This window comes from Syngnathus scovelli, chromosome 8, assembly GCF_024217435.2.
Source record: "Syngnathus scovelli strain Florida chromosome 8, RoL_Ssco_1.2, whole genome shotgun sequence".
NCBI lineage: Eukaryota > Metazoa > Chordata > Actinopteri > Syngnathiformes > Syngnathidae > Syngnathus > Syngnathus scovelli.
In genome coordinates this window covers 18,039,970-18,056,221 of record NC_090854.1, presented here as the reverse complement: position 1 = coordinate 18,056,221, position 16,252 = coordinate 18,039,970, and the positions used below count along the sequence as shown (strand labels likewise).

Here is a 16,252-nt window from a genome sequence, read left to right as displayed (position 1 = left end):
TGAAAAGAGGACCTTATTATGATTAGTTTCCAGCCAGCCAGCGAGCGGGAATGCGTGTCGAGGTTTTTTTTGTGCCCTCGGGCAACAGTTTCTATCTGACAAATTGCAGATAATTGTGAGAACCTCCTCTAATTCCTCTTGGATATGGCAATGGTGACATTTTGAAGGTCTTGTCAAATATTCTCGGGTGTCCTTCTAGATTGAGCCATTGGCCCCCTCAGGCAAAGCAAGCGCCACCTCAGACTCGCTATACGCTAACAGTCGGAGGTGGAATCGGTTATGGCAACGAGCCACGGAAATCATGTTTTATTCAAATCTTCCCTGCGTTTTGTGCAAAAGGAGGACAGATGTGAACAATGTATTTTCATGAGCAAATGTACACGCCGTATAATGAGGGGATGCGACAGCAGGAGGTCGCGGCCCCGAGGAGACCCAAAGTCCAGCAGCTTTCTGCTCACCGTTCTTTTTCATTCTAGAAAGCGGAATAATGGCAACTTTGAGCTCACATTCATTGCTGCTGCTGCTGCTGCTGCTGCAACTTGAATTTTGCCTTCCATGTCGCATCTCTGAGTCGCGCTTTGTTTGCTAAAATGGAGACAGCAAAAAAGTAATCAAATAGCAGTGAACAGATTGGGGAAAATAATAACTCCCAGATCAGCACTATTTATCATCTTTTCCATCATTTATGCCAATATTTGGGCTCGTAATTCTTTTTCCCAGAATCGCTATTGGGTTATAAAACTGTCAGTCCCTGCACACAAGGTTGAAATAGGGCACTCGGAAAACAGCAATAACCAGAGAGAGATTAAAGATTTACGCATTAATGGTACAAACAAGTGCTCAGGAAAAAAAAAAAAAAAAAAGCAATAATGCTTGCGTGATTAGGCCGGCAAAACAAGTTTTTATTTGCGCTTTCATCTGCTGCCAATGATACAAAGGCTTCATTTGCTTCCATAATCAAAGGAAGGTGCTCGTCCAGGTAATGCGAATGCTAATTTTGACGGATGGGATTGGAAAATCCGTTTTCATTATTTGTCCCGACAATCACTTTGTTTGTCTCCATCGTCCAAACCTCGTCCAACTGTGGTCGTTTTGGTAAAAAAAAAAAAAAATAATACTAATAATGATGAACACCTTCGCTGGCAGCCATTTTCAAACTTTTGACTGAGCCACAAAATTGTGTTCCGTCTCCATATAAGACTCAGTTAATGGTGAGATTCCTGCTGACGAACAAAAACGTCCACGGCGGGGAAAGCGTTTTATAGCAGTCTTTGGTTTGACGTTAATTAAAAAGTACTCTCTAAAAATTCAACATTCAAGTGCAGTCATAAAACTTGGTAGGCTGGTGCAGCATGGACAGGCGGAGCAAAACACAGGGCAGCGACTATTCCATTTGAGGTTCTTTCCAACGGTGGTCTCCATTTGATGGATGGCCTCCTAAGGCCTGTGTCCGAGGGCCGAGCGAGCAGCGGGCTGCGAGCAGCTCATTATCACCCCGGAATTATCCGTACTAGGCAGGTCTCAGAGGACATGGCACAGCACGGCCAGAAGAAGCTAACGGCAAATAATGAGTCGCTTCAGCGAGTACCTGAGGAACACGGATCGGCCGGGGAAAGTGCTTCAACGTCGTACGGCAGGCACAAAAACTTGTCCTGCAGAATTTCATATCGATTGCTACTAAATTTTAATATACGAGTCAGAAGGGCACGGCGATATTGCCAAACATTTGTTTGCCGTTGTGTGTTGATGACAGTTGTGTGATAATGTCACACAATACATTTGGCTGAGCAGAGGAAGGGATGGATGGATGGATGGATGGATGGATGGATGGATGGATGGATGGATGGATGGATGGATGGATGGATGGATGGATGGATGGATGGATGGATGGATGGATGGATGGATGGATGGATGGATGGATGGATGGATGGATGGATGGATGGATGGGGTGATGTTCATATGTGCCCATGTGTATGATGTGGCTCTTTGCGGTAACACAGTAAGAAATGTGGCTCCAGGCGTCCTTCTAAATAAAAGTTGAACACTAGATTTGAAGCTCACACCAAACCAGACTGGCAGCACGAAATGCAGAAAGTTTTTTTGCCGATGGCCGTGGCCAGAGAATTTTGATGAGTCTCCATAAAACACAAAATTCGAAGAAATCCGCTTTACAAGGTTGGCCGGCCGGACGGCATTTTCATCACTGCTTGTATCTTTAATTACATTTTGGTTTCTCAATGTAGCCTTTGACTGAGTGAAGCCCGATGTGAGAATTGAGGAATGATGAAGCAAGCGCTCAATATTGTGAGCATGCAAAGTGGAGAGAAGCGCCAACCTGATATGAGACAATGCGCCGAGTGAAAAGGAAATGGAAAACAGAAGCACAATGCTAAAGCATCCCAATCGGACTGAAATATTACATTTCACGTTGCTATGGAAATGGTTACCATGGTGCGCAATTTTCAAAGCCCCAATCACCAAAGTGTGACAGTGCTGCACTTTCGCAGCTGTTTACATGTTTATGACTCACGTTTTACCTGAACTCAACATCTGTCGCAAAAGACTTTCTTCCCGTTTAACGTTGCATGGAAAGTGTGGAAAATAATTACACGCAGCAGTACTTCATAAAAACATACAAAGAAAAAAAACGGACAGCCCTAGTACCAGGAACGGGAATCTATTCTTTTATGAACGCTAATAATAAAAAAATGCCTTTCACTAAAGAACACAAATACCCGTCATTTTTTTTCTTGCACAAGAAACTAATATCCGGTGCAAGAAGTCACTTTGTGCATTTTTTTTCCCTCAATGAAAATCAACTCAAGATTTTAATATTATTGAGGTACTTTATATTGCTTTTCCAAAGCCACAAAAATGCTGAGGCCTGCTCATGTAGGTCAGTAGAAGTAAAAACCGGAAGCGGAATGTTTGCCTTCTAGTGGCAAGTGGTGATATTACAACTTAAAACTGCACTTGATACGTATTTGCAGTTCAGCAGCTGGAAATTTGCATATCGGCTGATTAAAAAAAATAAAATAAATAACAGTCTATTTTTTTCCAGAATACAATTCTAAAAGAAAAGTAGATGTTGAAGGATGTGTGTTGGGCCAAGTCCCTCCACATCTGTGCTGGCAACAATAAAACTCCGCATGAACAGCCATCACGGCTCATCAACTATGTTCGGACGTGAAATGAGCTCGGCCTTGATGGATGGCCCGGCGACCCGACGCCGTCACTTTGGGCTCATTCCTCTCCCATTTCCACTCCAAAGCTACAATTTGACCGCGGGCCCTGGTCGGAGCTGCGCTGTGACAGCTTCGATGAAATTATAAGAGGCCGGGTCAGACGCCGTTTGAAGCGCGGGTGAGCCAGTCAAAGGACTGATGGAAAAATTGCTGATTGAATGCATCAATGTCGCCGGACGAGAGAGACATTTGATAAAGAACGCCGCGATCGGGACTGCTCGAGCCTTTTTCTGGCAGCCGGCACGCAGCGTTCCCCAATCTGAGCCGTGCAATTAACTTGCGTTCGGGACACGGGAGGTCATAAAAGCACTAAACAAGATGAACAAAAGAAAATACCTCCAAAAAACCCATTTGCGTCTTAATCATGTTTTCAATTTTGTGATTGATGTCTTCAAGTCTCTTTAAGGCAGAGAGAAAAATGGCAACTCGTGGAATGTTGCCAGCCCGGATACTCGGATACTCTGACGCAATATGAATTTCCGCTCATCTTTGGCGAGACAAATTCACCCGCATAACAATGGCGAGAAAAGCAAGCGGCCGTGAGCCAGGCCGCGTCCAATGTAATAAAGCCAATCAATACGGCTCGTGATTGACATCTCGGCGATCGATTTCCTTCCCCTCGCTCTGGCCGTAACAGGGCTAATAAAATCGTCCGGCGTCACTTTGCGCGACAGGTGTCACTTGGAACGGCGCTCCACATCAAGGGGGAGAAAAGCAACGACGATCAATTCATGTTAATGAGGCTGTTGGAAAGCGCTCTGTTTCTCCTCCAAATGTGTCGATGAAGGTCAAGCAAGTGGACGTTTTCTTGCTTGACGTCAGAAAGACCAGGGTGACGTTGGCGTCATCTGCTTTCCAATTGGACTCTTAGTAAGTGTGGCCGGGTCCCAAAACAACACTAGAATATAAGATGCGCTTTGACTGAAGGTCCACGGCAGACAAGAAGTGCTGTTGTCTCGCTCCGCTTTCATCTTGAAGTGCTTGATTGGATGGATGGATGGATGGATGGATGGATGGATGGATGGATGGATGGATGGATGGATGGATGGATGGATGGATGGATGGATGGATGGATGGATGGATGGATGGATGGATGGATGGATGGATGGATGGATGGATGGATGGATGGATGGATGGATGGATGGATGGATGGATGGATGGATGGATGGATGGATGGATGGATGGATGGATGGATGGATGGATGGATGGATGGATGACTGTTAATATCGGTGACGTCTACAACCATCAATGGCGCTTAATGAGTTCAAGCAAAGAGTGGCATCTTGACTCAAAAATCTTTTTTTTTTTTGTAATGACCAGATAAGCAAAAGGCTTGTGTGTTTCTTGAAAGTTCTGAAGCCCTTTTGTGTCCTCTCATAATCTTGTCAACGTGATATTTGCAAGAATCTAACACAAGGATGAAAACGTGCGAGATGTCAGCCAAGTCTCCAAAGCCTTCAGGCAACGATCAAAGCCCGAGACCCTGATAAGAATCCCCGGGCAGCCGGTTTGGAGATCCAGCCTCCGCTGCCTGAGGAGAGGCCATCTTGTTTGGTTTCACCCGCTGGATGTGGCAAATATGTTTGAACCTCAGCGGACCTTGGTGTTGGATCGCGCTCATCCACAACGTGAGCTGCATGAAGTCGCTGACATTTAGCAAACGTGTCATGCATGGGAGGAATATAAAAAGGTGCCTTTGGGTAACCTCAGATCTTCCGACTCCAATTTGCGATCTGGGCGGCTATTTTTAGAGGCCTGCCTGCCTGCCGACCACCGTAAGGGGGTTCCATTAAGATTAAATGCGGTCGGTCCAAGCGACCTGCGCACGTCACATAAAGAAGAGCGAAGGTTGCGGCGCGTGACGTTTATGAGCTGGTTGAGCAGCTAATGAGCATCCCGGGAAGCTGTTTGTTGCTTGTTGCCGGTGTCGGAGAAGCGAGCGGACAGCCCGGGCGGGATCCCAGGACAAATGATGGCACTTTTGTTCACAGATAATTACGCAAAGGCAGGCGCGTGATCCGATTGACTTTCACAATACGCCGTTATTAGCTGCTCTCGCCACATTTGTCCGCGGCAGGCGATTTTGCTTTTGTGTTCATTTGCCTGAATAGAAAGGAAAAACAATCTGAGCTAATTAAATGCAGCAAAGAAAAAGGAAGAAGGTCAATGTCATAGCTGTTTAAACCTTTTTTTTAAACTCAACTCTATTTATAGAGCATAACCAGTTTGCATACAAAGTGCCGCCTCCTGATCACTTCTTCTTTTCCGGGTATCTTCGGTGAAGTTTTGATTGTGACAACCTTTGTCACCTTGTGCTTGGTGATGTTTGAACGTGAATCTTGATTGCTCAATGGAGGAAGTGAAAGGCTCCGGAATGTGTGCTTGATGAGCAGAGTCAGGTGGGCCCATGACGAGTCTCAGCCTCCAGTGGCCTGCTTCCCTTCCCTTCCCTTCCCTTCCCTTCCCTTCCCTTCCCTTCCCTTCCCTTCCCTTCCCTTCCCTTCCCTCCCCTTCCCTTCCCTTCCCTTCCCTTCCCTTCCCTTCCCTTCCCTTCCCTTCCCTTCCCTTCCCTTCCCTTCCCTTCCCTTCCCTTCCCTTCAGTCAGACATCCCACCGTCTGCAGCCATCATTGTGCAAAGGACAAAAGCAATGTGTGCCACCGCTGGGAGATAAGCGTGGTGATTTATGAGAGCCCGTCACGACGGCGGCAGGTAAATATGCACTTTGGGACTCGCCCTGCGATTTCCTCACCAATCAGGGAGAAAGTGACGGGAATTTAAAATACGCTCGCCTTTAATTTGGCCGGAGCGACCATTACGTTCAATATGCAGCGTTATCATGAAGTGATAAAACAAGCAAAACACTGGCTTGTTTTTTTTTTGTTTTGTTTTTTTGTCACTCGGAATGCAGCCCAAAAAATAACTCATTAGCGACTGATGATTATGCAGGAGAAAAGTCAAATCAGACAAGTGAAGGTTTGCCTTTGTAAATAGGCCAGAAATTATTCAAAATTATTCAACAGCCATCCCAAATGACGTTTGTAAAGTAGAAACTTTCAGCAGATGGCCACTTTTAAAAAATAAAGCCGTGCCACACGTTCAGTTGGTTCTTTTGAAACCGCTCAAAGTTAGCAACCTTAGCGTAGGGATAGTTTTTCACGGCCTGTTTTTTAAAGTCCATCACATATTGGCGATGAGCGGCTCGGCTGGCTCGTTGTGTGATCAATTGCACAGGTCCCTCAGGGAATATGCTCTGAGGTGTTTTTGGATTTTTCCAGGAATTTCTTTCCGGATTCCGCCATCGTCCAGAGTGAATGTTCAACAGCGTTTTCTGGAGAATTCTTAGTTTTTTGTTTCCGTTGAGATATCCTTGGCCCACCCTAGGAAAAAACACGCTAGCTCTTCCAGCGTGGACATCATTTGCGCTGGGTAAAAGCAGTGAGTGACGTCCAGCGGCCGAGGGTCAACGATAGGACGCTGGGAGGGCTCGCAAACAGTCTGCAGTGCCTTTTGATTTCTGCTTCTTGACTTTTAACACGGCACTTAGCAGCGGCGTGACCTGACCTTTTGCTCGCCAAGCGGAATGTCAATTTTCCAGCTGAACTTAAAGGCAGTGCAAAGTTTGCCAAGAAGAGGCGAGAGGGCACCAGTTGGAGTCTTTTTCCGTGATGTCATTCTCAATTTGTTTCACGTCAAGCGAGCTTTCCTCGGAGATCGGAACTTGCACTGCGCACACTCAAATGACCTCGAGTCTCGGCCCAGGTTGGCCGCATGGACGTTTTCAAAAATCCCAACGTACGTCTTGATGTTTTGCTTGTGGCGTAATGACATCAGCAAGGAGTGTGTTGGAGTCACGCTATCTTGTCTTGCAGTGCTGCTAATGAAGTCCCGGTGGTTTTAGTATGTGTCTCGTGCTGCTGTTTTTGTCGAATTCCGCACGAGCAGCAGATGTTTCATTAAAAAAAAAAAGTTTGGGCCTCCCTGAGTGGCCAACACCTGTAAGCCACACCTGCAGGCAAGTGTCACATCTGGGAAGTCTTCTTTTTTTTTTTCGGTGACAACAATTGTGAACACAAGTACGTTTACGGTTATTCTTTTGGCTTGGCGACTCGACTCGACTCGACTGGTTGTTAGTGGTGCACACATGCAATCCAAATTTGCTCCTCTCCTAAAACTGTCCATGTGCAACACCCACAAAAAAAAATGCACCTGCTGTCTTCTATCAAATTCCACATAGAGGAACTCAATTTGGGTGTAAGTGCAACTAATATGAGAGAAATAAAAAAAGCGTTTTTGTCTGACAGTTGCAACAGCAGACAGCTGCTGGGTGCCATGGGAACACCCCCCTCCCCTCCCCTTCCCATCCCTTCCCTTCCCTCCTCCACTGCCCCCCCCCCCCTCCTTTGCTTTCTCCCCAGCAGCTTTCTTCCCCACTCGCCCCTGAAATTCACAAGCAACGTCCTTGTAACTTCTTTCGCCCTAATTTCCTTTCTGCCATCTGTCTTGGAGCAGGTCATGTAAGAAGATGGAATATAAAGGGAGGGGGGAGGAAAGGTGGGGATGGGGGGGCGACGTGCCCAGTGGGTTGACGGTGCCCTGCCGGCCTTAACACGAACCGCCGCTTGTGCCGGTCCAACATCACTGGCAGCACATTTTGGCTGTAGAACAATGCAACCTACCTTGTTGCTTTTTGGGAAAGCGGGTTGAAAATTGTAACTTCCTCTTTCGTAAAAAAAAAAGAAAAAAAAATCCAATTATGCTCAAAACACTACAAGAACTTTTTTTAAGGAATGAAATGGAATACAAAAATATTTTCTTCCAAGATATTGTGTAATTAGGATAATACGTAGAGGCAGATTTTGACAAGGGAAGAAAGCCATTTTAACAATTCTATTCATTATTAATTATTTATAGATATTCTTATTATACTGCACTTTTTATTCTGGAAGAAAATATATTTTGAAAAAAAATATCATTTTGAGTCCGATTTTGACAAAGGAAGAAATTCATTTTAACAATTCTATTCATTATTAATTATTTATAGTTATTCTTATTGTAACCGCATTTTTATTCTGGAAGAAAAGATATTTTAGATTATTATCATTTTGTTCTTTGAAAAATTGGACTTCAATCATATGATGATTCTTTTTTTATTCTTTCAGAGATGTCAAGATTTATTTAATGCTAAGTCAAATAGTTTTGAGCTTTTAATTGAGGAGAAGTCACTCGTTTATTTTATTGTGGCCATGTTTCTGTTTTCACTTTACAGGGACTTGAATAAAATGGATTTTTTCTTTTTTTTCTTTGTTGATCTACGCCATTCATATTGAAATCTATTGGCCGTCTCTGGGGGAACTTTCTTCTCTTTTGATGGGTGTGAAGTGAAGGGACTCGTCCCTCCAACTGCCACTCAACACTCTGCGCTCACATCTTGTCGTCCTTGAGGCCTTATCTCTTTTATCCTGACCAAACTGTCACATGCACACGCTCACGTGCACGCCCGCCCGCCCGCCCGCCCGTCTCTGGTTTCACTCGTGGTGGACGTCAGCTCCAGCTGCGTAGACAGCTTGCTGCTTGTCAAGGCCTGGAAGCTGTCCACCTCTGATTATGCTATCAGATGGCCCCCACCAACGCCACGCCACCGCAACCCTCCCGTTCAAATCAAGCGGAATACAGTTTCATATCAGCCATTAATGTTTTACAAGGCACAAATTGGGTTTGGATATCTATTCACCCTGCGGGCTTTTTCCAATCTCGTTTACCGTGGTGCCGCACCGCTACCTCAGATCTGCTATTCCTGATTTCAAAAAATTGTTGAACTGTGATGGACCCCACACGGGACGATAGAAAATCTGGGATTTAAGAGTTTTGGTCAGAGTGTATGTGGCATGCTCCAATCATCATGAGATTGTAAGAAATCTCGCATCACCGCATGATTTTTATTTTTTTTTTCTGCTTGCTTTCTTTCCAGACATAAGCCAAGAACCGCAAACAAAACATTGCAAACATCCCCAGCACATACGGCATGTCCTGAAAAGGGGTCAGAAGAAGTCCAATTCATATCATCCTAGCCTTGGATGATCCGGATTGCGGTGAGTCTTGTAAATGATTGTTCCAACAGATTTTTAGTTTAACAAACAAGACCACTGCTCGACAAGATTATTTTTATCAAAAGCTCATTTTCTCAGCTTTTTAGCCAGAAACTGCTGTTAACTTTTCTAGTCAGTAAAGATGACGCTCATATTGTGACAGAACCCAATATTCTGCCGGCTGTGCAAAATCAGTCCACAATACTGGAAAGCGGTTGGCAGCAGATGAATATAGAAAGCTGTTCCCCGTCACAACAAACATGCCGTTGCTTTGCTTTGCTTTACACAACACAGGCCAGCGCTTGAAGGTGAAGGTGGAAGAATCAATAAATAAAAGACGCCGCAACTCACAAAGTAAAGTTGGCTTCTTGGAAAAAAAAGACCCAAAAAATCATTGCAAGGTGGTGAATCCCGCCGTTGTTTGTCTTGGTAAACATTTCGAAATGCCACCGGCTCCCCTGAAAGCTCGCCGGCAGGCTCAGCCGTGGGACTTAAAAGGCTTCCCTCGCCCCCCCCCCAAATAATAAATAGAAATCACAAAACAGGCAGCAGCCCGAGACTTCTTGCCTTCCTAATTTCACATTCAGGCCCATTATGGAAGAATGTCAATGCATGCAGCAAATCAAAGCAAAGCAAAGAAAAGACTCACAATTCCATTGATTGGTCCTCCTTTATCGACGCCGGCGTCACCACGGAACGGCGGTTTTGCCCGGAGACAATTATCGAGTGGCAATATCGCACATATGATCAAATGCACCTTTGCCAGAATTGCAAGCTGTGCCTCACCGCAGGGAGAGCCAATAAAACAACATGTTGACTGTCTCTCACAAACATGGACATTTTGGGATGCAGAACTTGGCAAGTAACGTGAGAAAGGAAGCAGGCACACATTGCTGTCTCCTTAATAGCAAAAAATAAATAAAAACCACACAGAAGAAAGCAGCTGCATTGAGGGGGTAGCAATCGGAGCAAAGTAGAGGAGTCCATTGCCGGCGGCTGGCCGTTCACATGGCGGCCGTTCAACAAAGAGCGCCGTGGCCTTTTGGCTGGAGAACACTGCTGGGGAGCCTTCTGCGTGCGTGTGCATGCGTACGCGTGTGCGTGCGTGCGTGCGTGCGTGCGTGCGTGCGTGCGTGCGTGCGTGCGTGCGTGCGTGCGTGCGTACGTGTGTGCTTGTCTAACTTGATGCTACCACTGGAAAAGTGCTGGGAAGTCAAGTACAAATACAGTAGGAGGGTTTTCACTTATCTGGAATTAAAAGACAGTGTGTAGAATTTTGGGGAGACAAAAACAATACAAAAAGATAGTAAAATAAAATATAAGAATAAAATCAAAATCAACAAAATGTCAAAAATCTGGAATTAAAAGGACAGTGTGTAGAATTGTTTGGGGACAAAAATGGATATAATAAATAGTCAAATAAAATTTACAAGAAAAATAAATAGAATATAAAAAAGAGTAAGTCAATCGTAGGCCTAGTGAGGGCGAATGTGTGTGGCGCCTCGCCGTACGTGCATTTCACACACTAAATCGGAGTCAAATCGGCACCTTGGTGTTTCTTCAGTCTTGTTTTCCACAAGTATCTGTAGTTATATTTGAAGCGAGACTTTGCTAGTTCTGCTACTGATGTTAAAGTGGCTGTTTGAATGACGGCGAGAGGCGTGTGTGTGTGTGCGTGTGTGTGTGAGTGTGAGTGTGTGTGTGTGCGTGTCTGACAGACAGCGAGAGGGCGTCGGGCATAGCGGGGGTTCTGGCAGTGGCGTTGTAAACAAATGCGAGCGCTGACTGATTGCTCGGCTTTGGTGCCAGCCTTTCTTCTTCTTCTTTTGGACTCGGAGGCGTTTCACTTTGATGGACGAGCAGCGAGTCGCTCTTAGATGGCGTGCGATCACAGCGTACGACAAATAGAGCACCGACTCCAAGGACAATTAAAGCTGAGGACAGCCATGAAGGAGTCATGGCAAAACCTCTTTAATGGTGACGCCGCCATGTTACACCCACGCTTGGCAGGGGAAGAAGGACCTTTCACAACTTGAGCCTTTGTTTTGTCGAGGCCAAAGAGAATTCCTCTGGACGGAATGCATCCAAAATGGCCGCCATCCTCTTGGATTTTCGCCTTTGTGTATGTAAACAGAAATGTGCCCTTTGATGGTTTGATTTGAAATGCGCGGCGCCAGGGAGGGGAGGGGAGGGGTGGGGAGGGGCTGCCTCTCGGAGCTCCTGAAAAATTAGAATGCTAATCATACACAAAGCCAATGATGAAGAGGCCCTCAATTGACGCGCTTAATGTGCCAGCGCTACTGTCTGTGCCCGACACACACACACACACACACACGCACAACAATGGATGTCTCCCTTGTGGCTGAGTTAATGTGGCCTCTTACAAACATCTGATCTGAATTGCATCATGTACTTTTAATGAGGCGCATATTCTCCTCAGTTAAGGGCTCTTTCACAGCCATGGTAAAAATTGCTCAGATGTGGATCATGGCCGTCCAGGGAAAACCTTCTTTGCGTGTACACTACTTAACAAGTAGTACTTTTCACCTCATGTCGTCTCCAAATGATTTCAGCAAAGTGCGGAAAAATTTCCAAAAATGATTTTACAGCCAGCAGCAAAGAAGACTCGCCAGTCATTGACGGCAAAATGTGGGAGCAGACATTAAACCAGCTGTTGTTGGGTTTTTTTTTCGTAAACCGATCCTTATTTGTGAGTAAACATTCCACAAATTGAGAACATCCCAGATTTGGTGTGAAAAGAACGGGGAGGAACAATCTGCCTCGTTTCAGTCACATTGGATCCATTTGGGTTCCCGAGCTCCCAACTCGACAGGTGGATAAAAAGCGAGCTCGGCTTCGTACGCCGTATCTTACTTTCAAATGTCCACGTCGGCGACGAGAGCACGACTCGCGTCTTCCGTTTTGACGGCTCAGTCAAGCGGCGCCAAAAGCGGCCTCTTCGTTGCACTTGAAGCTTTTCGGCAAGCCAGATAAGCCGTTGCTCGCCGGAGGCCGTGCCATGGGCAAATAAAAGCAAAGCAATCGACACGTAACATCATCTGAAGAAGAAGAAGAAGAAAGCCCCGCTTGCTGTTTTAATGCCACTTCAAAAGACGCTTTTAGATGATGTGTGTTCATTTCCATACATGCGGGGGCGCAGGCGATTTTGTTTGCACACATTCCGTCGCCGACTGAAATATGCTGCACGTTCCGCTACACTTTTTGCCTCTCGCGTTAACACGAGTCACAAGATTGTGCCGCACGGCGCAGCCAGCCAAACCCATTTAGGAAGGCGGCAAAACGGTTCCAGCATTCGCTTGAGAGAAAAAGGAAAGTCGATGTCACGCGACCGTACTTAGGAGCCACCCACACGTGCACGAAAAGTCTCACGGCTTTGCCCAATTGCCGTTTGTCACCTTGCTGACTTGAGCAGTTGGCTGGCGTTTCTTGAAAAACTGCGGGAATTTTTGAAAGGCTGTTTGTTTGAAAATCAACTTGCTGACTCTGCGTTTTGTTTGTTACGTGGCCTTCGCCAGAATGTTTCATTTGCCGGAGTTTTGACAAAAGTGGCGGAACAAGAATTTGGATTCATTGTGTTTGTTTAGTGGAAGCTTCTTTCAAAAGTCCCCAGACTACCGTTTGGGTTTTTTTCTTTTTAGTGTTTTAATTGCGACGAGCGTTTGACGCGGCGCGGCCTTCTTTTTTCGGCACGATCTGCGATTTAATTACATCTTTGGTCGTAAAAATAAATGAATTTAGTTTCCGTCTCGCCCTTCCTGAGCTGCCGCCTGCGCTCGACGGCATTTTTAGCAATGAGGAAAGCGGAGCCAAATTGTCACTAATTAGCGGCGGCGGCGGCAACCATCAAGGGTCAAGCATCCTCGACTTGTGTCAGGTGTGGCTTGGTATTCAACTTGACTTGATTTGCATTCAAGTGGCGACGGAAGCGACTCTCGCCGGGGGCCCAAGTCCGCTTACCGTAACTGCCCACACACGGAACATCTTCACCGGCAATGAAGGCCACAAAAACGACGTGTCAGCATAAGAGGCCAAATGTGAGATGGAACTCCGCTCTTGTTTTCTTTTTGTTTTTTTTTCAAGCTCCACCTGTAGGGTCCACCTGTTGTGCTCGCCATGTGCCGTGCCTCGTCCAATCGGTCGGGCCATCGCCTGCCCCGCCCCCTCATGTCTCATCCAGGTGTTCCTCGTTGTGTCCTCACTTGGCTTGTGTTTATATTTGTTGGCTTGCTGTCATGGATCTGTTTGTCGCCATGCACGCCACGCTTGTTTTGGTCCTTTCAAGACTTCTGGTGAGTCACTTCCTGACTTTTGATTCATTCATGTACTGAGTGTACCTTTTTGTTCTTTTGAACTGAAATGATTTTGTGAGTGCAAAGCCGCCTTGCTTCCAGTCCTTAAGCCTGTCATGGTTCCCACGTAACTTGCCTAAAAGTGCTGTTTGATGACACATGATCAGAAATCCAATCCTGACATATTTCCCTGGTTGTTTAATTTCACGCTTGATAGGTGGACAAGCCCTCTTGGCAACCAAAATATTTGTTTGCAATCACAAATGCCCGCCTGATGGTTATGACACTGCACAACAAATGGAAGTTCCAGCCTTTAATAGCTACTGGAGGGCAAAGGCTGACAAGTGGCATTGCATTTTTACACATTGGGAGGAATTAGTTGGCTGAATAGAAATAATGATACATTTAAAAAAATCATATCAATCATAATGTAAATAAAAAATAGATTATAAAATAAATCATAAAACCAGCTCTGATTTGTTCATTGGAGAATGAATGAAAGTGCAAAACCTTCTGTGTTGCCTTTTGGTCATGTTTTCACTAATGACTCCAAGGGAAGGTGGGGGGGCACACAAGTGTGATTTTGAATGTCAAATCTTTAACATTTCCCAAAATGTCAAGGCCTGAAAAACTTCACCCCGAAGGTCACCTGTGGCGTTTGGAATGGCTATTAGGACAACAAAGGCGCAATATGGAGCGAGCGGGCTCCCGCTGATTGTTTTGTTGGCCGCCACGGGCGGGCATTTTGCACACCAAGCGTTTTAGCAGACGTACTTAATATTTGGAAGCAAGGCACTTCACCAAATCCTTTACCTTCCTTGTGAGTCGAGATGTTCAGTTCAGTTCAGACCTGGATTAACCGGAGAAGAACCTTCCTACCTTGCTCGAGCTTCACCGTTGCATTCTCAGCTGTCTGTAAGAACTTGCGCTGCGAGAGAACAACAGAACAAAATACTTTTTTGTCTTATTTATCAAAGGTTTAGTGCATCTGGCCTTTGGCATTTTGTTCCAGCCTTGTTAGAAAACGGCTTATCTTAGTCCTTCGCAACGAGAGCCCAAACCGAGCGAGTGGATATTCCGATTTGCTAATTCCATGGCTACGAGGGTGTGAGGTTGCATTAGGGGGCTCAGGAGCAAGCCAGCCCTAAAATGGAGCTGGCCCCGGAGGGCTGCGATTGGCCAGCTGCTTCCAGGCCCAGCGAGCGAGCGAGCGAGCGCTCTAAGTGCTTTGACATCTTGATGCCATAAATAAAGGTTAAGCGCGTGGCTGCGTGTTAGGCTAAGCAGGGCTGCGCGCATCCCTCCCTCCCTCCCTCCCTCCCTCCCTCCCTCCCAAGCCAGGAAATGCCCCCCTAATGGTCCGCTAATGCCTTGATTGCATTACGTCAGCATCTCCTCTTTCATTGCGTAACATCTCAAACGCTGGGCCGGATTTTAATGGAGCGATCGTGGCCCCGTATTAGCCGGGCTGCAGATATGAACCATATTTTTTTTTCTTGGATGGAGCATGTTTGTGAAATTCAGGCTTGTAACCCACTAAAAGACGCCCATAGATGGCGCTGTTGCGGATTTGAGATCAGCACGGCTTTTGAGCGGAGGATGGAGTTTATTAGGCAGTCCAAAAAAAGTGCTTTGTTTGAAAAATGCACCAAAAGTGTACGTGCTGAAAATTCCCTGTATGAGTCGTCAGAGCAAAAGCTAACATGGGTATTCCCCAGACATGTCTTGCATAGTTAATGTGGAGGTAATGGATCCACCAAGCGAGAGGTTGAGCTCACACCCAAAGGACTTTGTTAGTGGTGTTAATGACGGTAGCTAAGGGAGCAGGTGGAGAGAGGGGGCGGGGGTCAGAGGTCGGTCTTGCTTTTAGCATCTGGTGGTTTCCGCCCCAGCTTTTGCCAGTACGCATTTTGTAAGTGAAGCTTTTTCTTTGGCCACATGACATCTTCATTCAAATTTTGCAAAACCATTTCAGATGGCCGATCACCGATGACCGAGCGGAAAAGTTCTAAATCAGCAGAGAGTGCCGTCATAGATCAACGTGGGCCATTTGTAATACGCGCGCTTTTGCCTTTTTTAATTAATCGGAACCATCTTTAATGGCTCGCTAGGTACGCAACATCGGCTGCTTAGTATTGTGGAAAAGCCAATCGCGCTTTTGTCCTTGATTGATGCTTCATCAGTCCTCGCCTACACTCTTAGTTTGCGTATGCTCGTCATTTCGCGGCGACTTATATTATTTTTTTTGCTCTAATCCCAAAGAGCACGGCAGACGAGGGGAGGGCGAGTTGAGGGAGAATAATGCCGTTTCGGGAAAAGCCTTATTTAATTTACTGCGGGTCGATAGAGGTTCTCCAATTGCCTGCAGCAGATTAATAAGTAAGCCACACGCGCTGTCCATCACTGTCCATCTCCCATTAGGCCTCCGAAATGGAGGCCCAAATTGCTCGGCAAGGTTGACTCTGATGGAAAAGGCACTCTTTTGCTTCCATCTCTGCCGCCGTTTATTTTTCCGCGTGGCTTTTGCTGGCCCATGTTTCTCTCGCCGTCAAAGTTGCATTTGATTACGTCCAATGTGGAATTTACACCTAACGGCTATACAAAGCGGT

At 46.0% G+C, this 16,252-nt stretch overlaps 1 protein-coding gene and 1 long non-coding RNA gene across 3 annotated transcripts in view; both read left to right on the top strand.

Moving 5' to 3' along the window:
* The window catches only part of LOC125973491 (uncharacterized), a 72,949-nt gene extending 63,278 nt beyond the window's left edge, over nt 1-9,671 (top strand). For both annotated transcript variants that reach the window (XR_007483169.1, XR_007483170.1), the window contains exon 4: nt 9,216-9,671. This is a non-coding gene — a long non-coding RNA (uncharacterized lncRNA). The remainder of the gene's footprint in view (nt 1-9,215) is intronic.
* Nucleotides 9,672-13,622: 3,951 nt separating this feature from the next.
* slc39a10 (solute carrier family 39 member 10) overlaps nt 13,623-16,252 on the top strand; it is a 48,532-nt gene continuing 45,902 nt past the window's right edge. The window contains exon 1 of the mRNA XM_049727629.2: nt 13,623-13,643. The gene's annotated coding sequence lies outside the window, so the exon portion shown is untranslated. The remainder of the gene's footprint in view (nt 13,644-16,252) is intronic.